The 15,207-nt window shown below is 37.1% G+C and overlaps 1 protein-coding gene across 1 annotated transcript in view; it reads left to right on the plus strand.

Moving 5' to 3' along the window:
• Positions 1-2,732: 2,732 nt before the first annotated feature.
• LOC115214248 overlaps positions 2,733-15,207 on the plus strand; it is a 255,736-nt gene continuing 243,261 nt past the window's right edge. Inside the window, exon 1 of the mRNA XM_036504830.1 lies at positions 2,733-3,414. The gene's annotated coding sequence lies outside the window, so the exon portion shown is untranslated. The remainder of the gene's footprint in view (positions 3,415-15,207) is intronic.

The raw sequence follows: 15,207 nt of genomic DNA on the forward strand, positions 1-15,207 counted from the left end.
GACATAGGTATTAAGTCGATTACATCGACCCCAGTGCGTAACTGGTACTTAATTTATCGACCCCGAAAAAATGAAAGGCAAAGTCGACCTCGGCGGAATTTGAACTCACAACGTAACGCAGACGAAATACCTATTTCTTTATTACCCACAAGGGGCTAAACATAGAGGGGACAAACAAGGACAGACATAGGTATTAAGTCGATTATATCGACCCCAGTGCGTAACTGGTACTTAATTTATCGACCCCGAAAGGATGAAAGGCAAAGTCGACCCCGGCGGAATTTGAACTCAGAACGTAGCGGCAGACGAAGTACCGTTAAGCATTTCGCCCGGCGTGCTAACGATTCTGCCAGTTCGCCGCCTTCTGATGGACTATACCATTATTCAAAATAGTCGGGGTCAAGGCAGCTTTTTGTTGGAATTATAACAAATACGGGGATCTGTAGTATTTTGGTTGCTGATGTTGTTTTTAGATGTGTTAGAGGATGTGTATGTATGTATCAATACATGTTTGTACGTATGCTATTCCTTTCCAGAAGTCAAGCCGGTCTGTAACAAAGTGACAAAGTCCTTTTGTTTAAAGTCAAGACAGTTTCGTGGTGGGGTTGTGGATATACATTTTTTTTTCGAACACATATGTATGTATGTGGATAAACTCGCACCCCTATAATAGTTTTGCATGTGATATTAGTACACACTTGTGTGCGTGTTTCACTGCCTGTTTATGTATGTATTTGTGTCTGTGTATTCCATATGTATATGTTATTGTTTGCCATGTTCAAACCAGGAACCTCAAATGGAACGCTTTATCATACTACTAATCGATTATATTTGGAGAATTCGAATCAATTTGCTTCATTTTTTCTTCTTGGAGAGCTGCAGAATTTCTTGGCTTTTATGTAAATCTGTTGTTACATAGCCCAGTCCACATAATGAGTACAAATAAAAATCTATACTCTTGATATAAGAACTGTAAATTTCTCATTTTTTCCTTTCCCCCGATTTTTGTTGAAACATTCACATGCACCAGGAAGCTGATTTCTACCACAGTTCATATCTTTTGGTCCCATATCCCATAGAATAACATTAGCCCTATTATGTTTATACAGCGCTGCTGTTTTTGATGTTCTTATAGGGACGTACAGCCACAAATCTTTGTTTTTAAAAGGTTTGGATATATTCAGGTTCTTGTGTACTTTTAGTATGGCCCATGGGACAATATTTTCTGTGGATAGCATTGCAGAGGGCTTTAGGGTTAATGCTGTTTCTTTCTTTGTTTCTGTTGTGAAACGTTCTAACCAGCTATTTATGCCGTGAACATTACTTCAATAAAGTTTAAGGTCGTCAGCAAAAAGGCGAGGTGACATATACCTACGTACGTATGTATGTATCTATGTATGCGCATAGGAAAATGCTGGCGCAGATGCAATAATATTCCGTAATCATTAAACCTGGAAAATATAGGACAAGAGGATGCTTAAAAATAATACAGGTAACGTTGGAATTTCATTTTAAATACGATAGTTTTTGGGTGGGTTTGGGTGGGAAAAAGTAAGGAAAAGATTAAAGGGAAGACATGGGTACTTTCAGGAGCACGTGTGTAACGCCGTTGAATTTTAAAGGTAATTTTCAAAGTATAAAACAAAGTTTCTTGAAGCATTTTTACGGCCGCCTGTGCTCTGATTTCAAATCGTACTGAGGCCAACTTAGTCTTTTATCCTTTCAAGGTCAATAAAACAAAGTACTAGGAAAGAGCAATAAGTTGGCGGAATCGTTAGAGTATCGGATGAAATAGATAACTTGCAGAATTTGTTCCGGTTCATTGCGTTCTAAGTTTCTTATTTAGTAGGCTTAATCTCACTATATTGCATCCACTCGGGCTTGGTTTTTGGCCTGAAGATAACTTTTTCTCTTCCTTGTCTCATCACTGAGCCCCCCCCCCCCAAAAAAAAAGTATAAAGAAAAAAGGTCATCGGCAGTTCTTCGCTTCCTGACTAAAAGGCACTCACCATAAAACATACACACACACACACACACACACACACACGCAAACTCTGCAATGAGTTCTATATCATTTGTACAACATGGAAAATATCCCACCAGCACTGCCCAGAGATGTTAGCATTAAGTTTAAAATTACGTAAGAACTGGCTCTGTGCCATGCGTCCAGTTCAAAAGTCGAGTTCATCTCCCATTGTGATACATCTTTTTTCTACCTCAGCATTATCTGTTGTATTTAATTCTATTCAGAAACAAATGTAAAAATGGATTAAGACCTCATAACCTTCAAATGTTATCTGCACAAATAACCGATACCTGGATATGTTTTGGTCTACAACAATACAACACAAAAATAGGTTACGGTGTCTCCAAATGACGTCAGCGGATGATGTTATTAAAGTTGACATGCCCCAGACCAATACTGGCCGAAATTCTGCATTTTTGTTCCTGCCTGTATTTATCTTAGACTGTTTCTCTGTGCCTCTCGTCTGTCTTTCTGTCTCCCCCTTCTCCCTCTTTATCTTTTAGTGTGGTTTTATTTGCCGACTTCTCCTTCCTCTTATATATGTTTTCCTGCGACTAAACTCCCACTTATTCTTTCTCTTTGGCTGACACCTGACCTTTTACACACACTCTCTCTCTCTCTCTCTCTCTCTTTTTCGTTTTCACACTGTCTTCCTCTCAACCACTGTTTGCTTTTCTCTCCCTCTCTCTCTTTCTCTCTCTCTCTGACACATTGCTTCTGATTTTCCGTCCCTCTCTCTCACACCCTGACTGTCTCCTCACTTGCTTTCACACTATTTGTCTCCTCGACTATCTCCCGTACATACACACACACACACAACACACACACTCTCTCTCTCTGTTTATGTGTTTCTCACGCATGTCTCTCCCTTGCTCACACACATCTTTCTTTCTCTCTCCGCATGTCTTTCTCTGAGACTGTCTCTCTAATCTCTCTTACATTCTTTACATTCTGTCTGACTGTTTTTGTTTCCGATTTCCACTGCCTCTCTCAAATCCACGACTTGGTCTCCTCTGTTCGACAACTGACTGACATTCCTAGTGTAGGTTGGTTTGTTAGAATTTTAACTACCATTAAGCGTAAATACGGGGTGTGTCCGCTCATACACATACACACGCTCACAAACACAAACACACATGAATGACTGAGTGCTTATATGTGTGCTGTTAAGTAGTTTAAGAAGGTATACCACTATCACCATTCCGCCGCTAAGCTACCACCTCCAACACCACAACCCCAACATTATCAGCAGCTGTAGGAACGACAACAGTTATACAGCACTTCATAGTTGATAATTTGTTTTATAGTTTTGTCACCCAGTTACGAGACGAAGCTACTTTTTAAAAACTAGCTTGACATTCACGTAGTTTTTGATCACACCACGCTAGGTAAGTTTTTCTGCTTTTATATAAGAGTGACTGTCAAAAAAAGAAGCCCCTTAAAAAACGCTTGTAGATCTTTCCAACAGGGGTAAATTTAGGGCTGCACCACAATAGAATAGGTCTTAAATACGGTCTTCTAAATTGGTGTATGTGAATGTCCGAGTGTTTATGTATGTTTATAATTTGTTTCTGTATTTGTATGTATGGTTTGTGTGTGTGCGCGCACATACACATATCATACATACATACAAAATTATGTGTGCGTGTGTGAGTGTTTGTACACGCACACACATGCACTCACACACACATGCACTCACACACATATGTACACACACACACACAATTTTACTTGTTTCAGTTATTAACTGTGGCCATACTGGGGCACCACCTTGAAAGGTTTTAGTAAAACAAATAAACCCCACTACTTATTTTTTTCTCCTTAAGCCTGGTAATTATTCTATTGTTTTTTTTTTGTTGTTGTTGTTTTGCTGAACCGCTAGTTACAGAGAGTTAAACAAACTAACACCGGTTGTCAAGCGATGGTGGGGACCTAAGCACAAAGCCCCCCACCACCACCACAAACACATACACGTATGACGGCTTCTCTTTCTGTCTACCGCATCTACTCACAAAGGCTTTGGTCAGCCTGCGGCTATAATAGGCGCTTGCCCAAGGTGCTACGCAGTGGGACTGAACCTGAAACCATGTGACTGGGAAGCAAACTCTTCACCACGCAGTCACAATAAGTATCTTATCTTTTATTTTACTTGTTTCAGTCATCATCCTGCAGTCATGCTAGAGCACTGCTTTGAGGAATTTTAGTCGAACGAATCGACACCAGTACTTACTTTTTGCTAAAGCCCGGTACCTATTCTAACGCTGTGTTTTTTGCTGAACCGCTAGATTGCGGGGACGTGAACAAACCAACCCGGTTATCAAGCAGTGGTAGGGAACACACACACACAGACTTCTTTCAGTTTCCGTTCAGCAAAACATACTCACAAGGCTTTGGTCAACCTGAAACTATAGTGTAGAAGACACTTATCCAAGGTATCACGCAGTGAGACTGAACTCAGAACCAAAGCAAACTTCTTACCATTACTATCAATATATATATATATATATATATATATATATAATGTCACCTCGTGTGTACCGTTGGCGATTTTTTCCTCTGTCTTCCCTTCTCTGGATCTTTCCTTCTCCTATGTTTCCGACGAAGAGCTCCGCTCGAAACGTTAAACCCTCCTTCTTTCCTGAGCGTCCAATAATACTATATTTGTTCCATGCCCTCGCGTTGTTGTGTTTTTTTTTGTGCTTTCTTGTTTAGATTAACTTTATATATATATATATATGTATGTATGTATATATATATATATATATACAGGGTGAGCCAAAAGTCACTTGACAGTAAATCAAAATGTGTCGCTCAAGAAAGACTTCAGTTTGAACAGTTTTCATGATGTTTCATATTTAGATGTTTTTATTAAATTCATTCGGTTCTTGAACAAATAGATCGTGGAATTAAATTGTTTTGATTTACTGTCAGGTGATTTTTGGCCGACCCTGTGTGTGTATGTGAACGCGTGTGTATCGTTGGCGATTTTTTTCCTCCGAGTTCCCTTCCTTGGATCTTTCCTTTTCCTTTTTTTCTTACAGAGAGCTCCGCTCGAAACGTTAAATCTTCCTTCTTTCTTTCCTTTCCTGAGCGTCCAATAACACTATACTTGTTCCTCGTCCTCGCGTTGTTGTGTTTTCTCTTTGTGTTTTCATGTTTGGATTAACTACTTTATATATATATATATATATATACATACAAAGCTGGTGTCAGTCATTTAACTGTGGCCCTGCTAGTGCACCGACTTCTAAACAGTAGAACATAAAAAGCAGAGTATGTGTTACTGGTTATTCTTGATGTAATTTTGTGTGTGTTTTGTACTGTAGTCCCAACTCTTTTGAACGCTCAGTCTAATGGTATGCAGATGATCGGTCGAAAAAACAGACTACTCACAAAGCTATTTTTCCAGGTCCATTATTAATCTTATTACAACACCAGATTTATGTCCCCAGGATTCACTGAAAGGGTGGGGAAAGATAATGAATCCTCAGACGATAATCAGGAACACCCCCGGAATGTACAAAGGATTTCTGATCAGTGAATGGATTATGTATGCGTCGGGGGTGGGGTGGGGGAGAAGGAATATTCATCGGACAAAGATGAGATGCACAGCTCAACCTGTGACTCAGGAGCAGCGCGCTGTGTATACAGATAAAATCTCAGAATTCTAGAGCCAGGACAAAATCCGCTGTGCCGAAGATATTCTTTGCGGTAATGGTATGGAAATTAAGTATATTTTTTCATTCACATTATATATCGGCACATCAATTCAGAAGGGCGATGTCCCTGAATAGCAGGTTGCCTGGAATATGGGAGTATGATCTGGAAAGCGGGCGGGGAACAAGACCGTCTTGCATGTAATCTGGTCGGATTTGGCAAATGCTTATGGTCCTGCTCCCTATCACGCTATAGATTCTTTCCTGATGTACAGTGTTCCAAAGGAGATATGCAAAATGCTTGATGCGTTGTTGCGTTATTCAATGTATTTAAGATGCGCTTCAGCACCAGTGAATACACATCGAATTGGAATAGAGTGAAAGTGGTAATCGCAATGAGATGTACATTGTCACCATTACTCTTTAATCTGGTGTGATGCAGGTGATTATCAGAGCTGCAGAAAGTCAGGTAAAACAGGGAAACTGAGCAGAGCATGTCAATTGCTGCTGCTTCAGGTTTCCTGGTCGATACTACTATCCTGGTATCCAAAGAAATTTTCTCACTCAGTTGGATAACCTTCAAACCTAAGAAGTCAAGAGCAAACTTAAGGAGTCCAGACGACTCTCTCTAAAAAAAATGGAAAGTGAGCCAAGTGACCAACTCCTAAAGAAATGACCAAAGAATCCTCCACACTATCAAAACAACCAGTGACAACTCTGGGAAGTGGCATGATGAAACTTTGAATGACACCAGAAATGAAAGAATCTGCCCAAACAGCAGATGACGGTCTCAAGAAGATTGAGTGTTGCCCATTGCTGGAGAAATACATAATGTGGTGCCTCCAACATATGCTCATATCAATGCTGCAGTAACCATAACTTATGTATATGAAATTGCTACTGGTACAGTTGGGGCACTGAAGGCGAAAAATCAACAAATTCACCAGGAAATAGCTACGTGCACATCCTAGACTTTCTCATGTCGTCCTATGCTGCGACAGGCAAAACTGAAGTTGTCACGTAAATCGAAAAGCATTCAAAACATGACTGTAGATAATGTTAGAATGCTCCAAAGACAGAGCGATCAGATCAGTACAGCTTACACTGAAGACTAGCAGGAAATGAATGGTCCTCGATGCTGCAGCAGATGCCAAAGAAAACCACGCCCTTAAGGAAATCATTGGACTTACCCAGATATGGAGACAAAAACTAGGCACAAGCAAAATGCAACGGTAGTCAAAAACTTCGGGTGAGGGCCATTAAGACTTGGTAATTCAGGAAGTAAGGTAAGAGGAGGACAAAAGGAGATACACAAAAGCTGTACAGCCGTCTCAGCAAAGAACTGAGACGAGTCATTGCAAAGGTTGCTTACATTGAATGGTGTGTGGAAGATGGCACCTCTCAGGCTGAGCTTCATTATACGATCCACATACGACCTGCTTCCACCAAAGGTCAACCTTGTGAAATGGGGTAAAGTCGTTTCTGGAGCACGTGCTTTATTTCGGTAAGGTGGTCCTTGTCAATAGCAGATACACATAGAAACACAACAGAATGCTAGAAGAGCTAAAATATTCAATGGGGGCCTGAACCTACGAGCTCAGCCCAGATGTTTGTAACGGAAGGGAAAGAAGAAAAGTGATATGGGTTAAAAATAAAAATAAAAAACATGCCCAGGGATGAATTTACGCACGGACAAAATCTATTTGGATTTCAAAGAGAATTGGAAATATCTGCAGATTTCCAGACTGGCATGAAGAACTATCCAAATTTCATCAGTATACAAAGGCAAATATCAGATATTGACCCATGATGCCAAAATCTTTGTCGAAATGACAATCCCTTTTGTCCCAGTAGATGAACAGTATAGATTTCATTTGAGGAAATATGATGACCTTATGAAAGAACTGACATAAGAAGGGGTACCACACCACAGTACAGACAGTGGATATTGTTGCACGAAAGTTTACTGCAGTCTTAACGAACCAACTATCAGGTCAGTTCGGAATATGATCATCTGAATGTTCCGAGTTCAATCCCTATTAAATGTAGCATTTGATAAACCGCAGGACACCTAAGAGTCATGACCCAGGTTGGCTCAACTGCCTTAGAGTGTCAGGAATAAAAGGACCAAAATAGTTGACTGACAAGAGTCCTTCTTCTGAAGATTTCTACTGTCCGTTCGCCCTCTAGCGAGTTCCCACTTACTATTTACATTTAAATTACATGCATACATACATCTAATCTATCTATCTATACTATAATGGACAAAGCTGCTTATTAATTAGGTATGTAACAATTACTAAAAGTATTAAAAGAAAGCAATTATTAAAGGGTTGACTGTCTGGAAATATTTTTATAAACTCATGTTCTAAGAAATTACCTATAATTTCAATTTCTCAAGTTCCTTGTATTTTTTAAAACTCCAATTTCTCGCAAATCAAAATATTCATTGCATTCACTGAAGTGTATTCCATTTTCACTTTCTCTTTTAAGTTTTCATTCGCTATTTGGAAAACCGACAGTTTATTCTATTAATGTATACGTAATATATTATTTAGTGAATGAAAATTTTAAAAATACCCGTATAATTTTTGAACGTGGGATAGCTGTGAGAAGAGCCTAGAAATTTAAGTAATTACTATTAGAAGAAAAATGTTACCGATAAGTACTCGAGACTTGCACCTTATTCACAGTTTCCAAACACTGTACAACTAACCAATATATACACAAACAAGTTGCACGAGCGTCTTCAATAGTGACACACTCGCGCACATACATAGATACACACACATCCACAAATGAAAGGCAATGAATGTGTGTGTGTATGTATGCGTGTGTGTGTGTGTGTGTGTGTGTGTGTGTGTGTGTGTGTACGTGCTTGCTGTTCACTGACAAACTTCGTGCTGCATGACATTTTGTCGGTGAACAGGTCGCGGTTTCAAAACGAAGAAAATATTTTGACAAATGAAATTTTAATGTTGAAATGAAGCTGATATTACTTAAATACGTACAAAATATTCTAAATGTACGCCCTGTGGATGTATAATGACACCCTAACCTCAACTAACCCTATTCTTAACCCTAAAAACTAACTCTAAAAGTAACTCTCCTCTTCATATCGTTACGTAGATGCATCGAGACCTCTGCATTTAAGTAATGCCGTGAAACTAACGGTTTCTGTGTGTTCTTGACTGATTTATATCTGCGCTGCAATTGTTTTTGTTTCAGTACACGATCTCAGATCAAGTCCCTTGCTATGCAGGTACATCTCTGTAATTTTTAAAATCACTGTGGATAAATGTCAGCAATGACCTTCTCAGGCTCTCCAATATTTTAATTTCTAAGCAGAAACAATTGGGGCAGGGAATGGGGTTGCAAAAATTCATAATTTCTCAAATTTTCTTTTTTGTAGCATATAAATATATTTATGGGGAAAAAATATTTAAAAACATCAATACATGCGAGAGTGAAAAAGAAACGAGGAGGGTTGTCTTTGGATATGCTAAAAACAACGGCCAAATCGCCCTTAAATCACTCACTTTTCCCTATGAAAATAACAATTTATAAAAGTTTTTTTTACCGAAAATGTTCTTCACATGGTTTTGAAGTGCAAAAATATAGGCCCAAATAGGTCCGAAATGGGATGATGAAGGAGGGGGTGTAATAAAAGAGTTTACAAATTATTTTTCATACAAAGACGCCCCATGCCCCATCATTCCGATGGCTGTGGTTTAAAAAAATAAGGAAAAGCCCTGAAAAATTTTTCCCCACAAATTTCTTTATAATCGTAATCTATGTCGTTTGAAAGGGATTTGTATAAATCTCCTCTCCCCACTCACTCGGAAAAATTCTTTCTCATAAATCCTTATATACTATGAAGCCACAATATCTAAGCAGTATTTGTAGAAAATTTTGTTAAAAAGTAACCATTTTTCTGGATATCATGAAGCAACAAAGTCGGGGGCGTATACATCTGTAGTAACGCCCTTTTATTTATACGATGTTTTCATTTCATGTTTATTTCATTCATTGTTTGCAATGTTCTCTCACACATATTGCAAAGCTTACTGAAAGACTGCTGAATTGAAATTTCTATCTTGCTCTGAGGGGAAGGTAAAACTTGACAAACTGCTTCCCTCTCTGTTGTTGGACTATCATGATATTTGTTTAAAAAAGTCAGATTATGACTGTGATAAAATTATGAAAGCAATTCTTAATAAAAATAATGAAAGCAATACTTACTAAGCCAGTGAGCACTATTATACAAAGAAATAATTAGACTAAAAATATAAAAGTTATTAGAATTGGGAATCAAATATGAAAATATTAAGTGGGTAGCAGAAAACCGTCCGGAGGATAGTCTTTCTGTTAGTATATATAATGCACATATCAGTATATATATATAATATATATATATATATATATATATATATATATATATATATATATATATATATAATAATAAGAGTAAATAATTCTATAAAGGTTTTTAAAAAAACCACAATTATTTACTGGTAGAATTCGGTATGTAAATATAGCCGATTACCGGCAGGAACTTCTGTAAAGTCAGTATATATATTGTATATAAGAAAAAGGGACAAGCAACAGGTTGCTTGACCGCATACCGAAAAAAAATAGAAATAGCAGTCAAGAATGCTTATTTCTATCAAAGTGGGACTCCGGGCACGACAAACCCTGAAATTCACATATGCAAAACGGAAGGGATAGATAACGAAAACGAAGTCTGGTGGTTATCTGTGAACATCATGTTTCTGGATTATAAACATATTGAATATATATTTCATATATATTTTTGATATATATTTCATATACATTGCATATATATTTCACATCCTTCTTCAGCACAGCTTTCCATTGAAATAGATTTATCATAGATTTATCAAATGCTACGTACCTCAAACCATCTGACCATGCGACATCAAAATATTTGAAGAAAGTGAGCAAAGGCTAAATCTACATAGACGTTTGAATTCGTAAATCTTCCCTCCAAAATCTTGCCATGTGCACTACAAAAATAGTTCCATATGAGTAGGAACCATTTGGTTGTCGTAAGGGAGTGAAAAATCCAATTAGTAATATAATAATAAGAGTAAATAATTTCTATAAAGGTTTTTAAAAAAACCACAATTATTTACTGGTAGAATTCGGTATGTAAATATAGCCGATTACCGGCAGGAACTTCTGTAAAGTTCAGTATATATATTGTATATAAGAAAAAGGGACAAGCAACAGGTTGCTTGACCGCATACCGAAAAAATAGAAATAGCAGTCAAGAATGCTTATTTCTATCAAAGTGGGACTCCGGGCACGACAAACCCTGTAATTCACATATGCAAAACGGAAGGGATAGATAACGATTTTTCACTCCCTTAGGACAACCAAATTTTTGTAGTGCACATGGCAAGATTTTGGAGGGAAGATTTACGAATTCAAACGTCTATATATATATATATATATATATATATATATATATATATATATATATATATATATATATATATATATATATATTATATATATATATATATAATATATATATATATATATATATATATTATATATACCTTACATATAATAAAATGTAGCTAGCATTATATATATGTGAACTATATACATACATGTATACATATATGTGTATATATATATATTATATATTATTATATATATATAATATATAAGTGTATATATATATATATGTGTACCTCTAAGTGTATGTTTTACAGTGTCATTGCCTTGACATCAAGCTATAGTAGTAAGCGAGTGTCACTGTCATGCGAGAGGTAATCTTTGTTTTCAGTCTTTAAAGTGATCATGTTTGGGCATGATGAAATATTAATTTACCTAGAAAGAGGCTAGGGTTGGCGACGGAAAGGGCATCTGGCTGTACGAAATCTATCTGATCTATGTGAACATGGAAATGTTGATGTTTCTCTCACTCTCTCTCTCACTCTCTCTCTCTCACACACACACACATCACGTGAACGTTAAAGTTTTCTATTCAAGTGCTTCAATTCTGTGTATGTACATATATATTTACTCGATTGCTGACATTTATCAATGGTTTCTCCTATTGTTTTGATGCACCATTATCTGTCATTATTAGAACTGTCAGCATTTTTATGACACTGGTATGCTAGTATATATATAAAACATGTTTCTATATCGTAACAGCCGTTTCCAGTCGTGCTTTTACATTGTGTAGAGAGAAAGGAGGACAGAGTAAAGGAGAGATACAAAGAGAGATAACATGAAGTGTATTTGAGCGCACATAGTAGGTTTGGTGGCAGGCATTGAGTAAAGACACGGAACATTTACACAATAAAAAAAATAGAATCACAGAAACATAGTAGGGGTATATATATATATATATATATATATACAACACTATGACTGGGTGCTGAAACGACTGCTCAACCACTCAAATGTGGAAGTCATATATCTCGACTTTGCAAAGGCCTTTGATAAAGTCGATCATGGAATGCTATGTCACAAACTGCGTGATCTTGGCATAGTTGGAAAATTGGGAGAATGGCTTCATGACTTTCTCAATGGTGCTATGTGGAATGATAATTAGCTAAGGCAATGAAAATTTGTGCACTATAGGCAAACCGTAGAAAGACTTGTGTAGGAAGAGGAGAATGGAGAGGAATGTTTATAGGGCATGCGTTGGTACTAATAATTGTGTGGTATAATAAAACATGTGAAATTCAGGTTTCTCAAATTTAGGTTACGGCATTCTTTCTATAGAAAGCTGTTTTTTATTGAGTTAAATTTCACGAAGGAATGCTTTTAGTTAAATTCGTTGGTCACTCAAACTGAGGTTGAATTGATATTCTCTTAGATTTAAAAAAAAATTCTACGTGGGTGTTTTAGAAATAATAAAAACGGAGGAGTCATTTCGCTGTAAATAGTTACTGCATTTTTTCTTGTCTGTGTTTCGTGTGGTTTTTTGTATTTATTTATTATGCTATTGTAGGACAATGCATATAGGTAATTCCATTTTCATATACCCACAATATAATGGTTTTATTCTAGTTCTTCACGTCATCAAATCCGTTTGTTTGCTCTTACCACTAACACGCAAATAGTGAGCGGTGTTCCGCAGGGCACTGTTCTGGGACCACTACTGTTCATAATGGCCCTCTCAGACATGCCCTCAGCCACGCAGAGAGCCACGATCACAAGTTATGCAGATGATACAAAAGTTTCACAGGTAATACAGAACCCTGAAGACACTAAGCACCTGCAATGTGAGCTGGACAAAATATACAAGTGGGCTGAAAAGAATAGCATGCAGTTCAATGCTGAAAAGTTTCAAGCTCTATGCTATCAGCACGCAAAACTAAATGCAATACCCAATAAATACACTGGACCTGGAAGGACTGCAATCCCAGAGGCACAATCAGTGCGAGACCTGGGTATTTACATGAGTGATGATGCAACCTTTCAGGTGCATGTTGCTAAATTGGCAATGAAATGTAGGCGGCTGACCGGATGGATTCTTAGAACCTTCAGAACAAGAGACCAGGAAACTATGATGGTCCTCTGGAGGACACTTGTCCTAAGCCACTTTGACTATTGCTCTCAGCTATGGTCACCATCCAGTGTCAAGTTAATCACAGAACTTGAGGCGATCCAACGAAGCTACACGAAGAAGATAGCCTCTGTGCAGCATATAAGCTATTGGGAAAGACTTGACAGCTGGTGTTTACGGTAAAAAAAAAAGATTGATAGAATAAGTAGCGAGCATTAAAAAAAAAATGAAAAGTACTGGAGTTGATTCATTCGACTTAAATCTTTCATGGCAGTGCCTCATCATACACACACACACACACACCACACACACACATATATATATATATATATATATATATATATATATATATATATATCTATATATATATATATTATATATATATATTATATATATATATATATATATATATATATATATACATATATAATGCATACATATAAGAGTGTGCATTTGAAGATACAAGTAGATGGGCAGATGAGCAACTTAGATATGCATGCATGCATATATATTATCATCATCATTAGGTGTCCCCTGCTCTTAGCAGAATTTCTGTTTGGGTCTTTTCTCTGCCATTTTCATATACCCACAATATATTGGTTTTATTCTAATTCTTCACGTCATCAAATCCGTTTGTTTGCTCTTACCATGCGACGAAAATAATTTGGCTTCCTTTCTCTAACAGTTGAGAGTAATGATCATTTCCTAGTTGTAGCTGTTCTTCATTAGCTTTATGTTTTGTCTATTTCAAATGTCTGTAATTCAAAACCTAGTTTCACCAATAGAGTTTTCGTCAGTGTCCATGCTTCGACATCATATAATAATGTGTACCATATGTACCATCTACACACATTTCTCTTGTGTTTATATATATATATATATATGTATTCCTCGATGTTAAAACTTTTGATATGTTTTAAAATGTTCTCTTTGCAATATTTAATCTTCGTCTCATTTCAGTTTCATATTTACCATTTTCAGATTGCATAAAAACGTGATCGACTATGTTTGAAATTTTTCTATTGGTGTTCATTTATGGTTATATTGATGTGAAGGCGCATGGCTCAGTGGTTTGAGCGTCGAGCTTACGATCGTGAGATTGTGAGCTCGAATCCCGGACCGGGCTGCGTGTTGTGTTCTTGAGCAAGGCACTTTATTTCACGTTGCTCCAGTTCACTCAGCTGTAGAAATGAGTTGCGACGTCACTGGTGCCAAGCTGTATCGACCTTTGTCTTTCCCTTGGATAACACTGGTGGCGTGGAGACGGGAGGCTGGTATGCAGGGGCGACTGCTGGTCTTCCATATATAACCTCGGCCGGACTTGTGTCTAGGAGGGTAACTTTCTAGGTACAATCCCATGGTCTGTGTCGTGACCGAAGGGGGTCTCCTCCGATGTTAAGAGGTGTTTCTTTCTTGCTGACTGCTTAGGTTTCGTCTTTCTAGTATTTATTTTCATTCCATCTGGTTCTCCCTTTTTATTGACTGCATTGGCCAATTGATGTACCCAGTGTTAATAATGCAGTAACATCGGCATTTCTCCAACTTCTTGGAATATATTTTGGATAAGTTAAAGAGACTGGAAGATAAGGCATATCATTGTCTCACTCCTTTCTTTATTTTGAACTCTAATTCAATTCCATGTTATTTTCTTTCTTCTGCTGTTTTCACCCCATACATTTTAGCATACATATAGGATATGCATATGTATAGTTGTGTACGTATTTATACATACCAGTACGCTTATTTTTATTTGTGCATAGTTGTATATTAATGTATGCACATATACACGTGTGAATATCTGCGAAGATGTATGTACGAGTATACCTATGTGTGGATAAGCATATATATTGTTATATTGATATATTGTTTATACATATTTTATAGATGAATGTACAAATGAAAAGATGTATCACTTTATGCGTTCATCTGGATGTATAAGTTATGCGATGCAGTTACATATATATATTTGT

Source organism: Octopus sinensis, linkage group LG7 (assembly GCF_006345805.1).
Source record: "Octopus sinensis linkage group LG7, ASM634580v1, whole genome shotgun sequence".
NCBI lineage: Eukaryota > Metazoa > Mollusca > Cephalopoda > Octopoda > Octopodidae > Octopus > Octopus sinensis.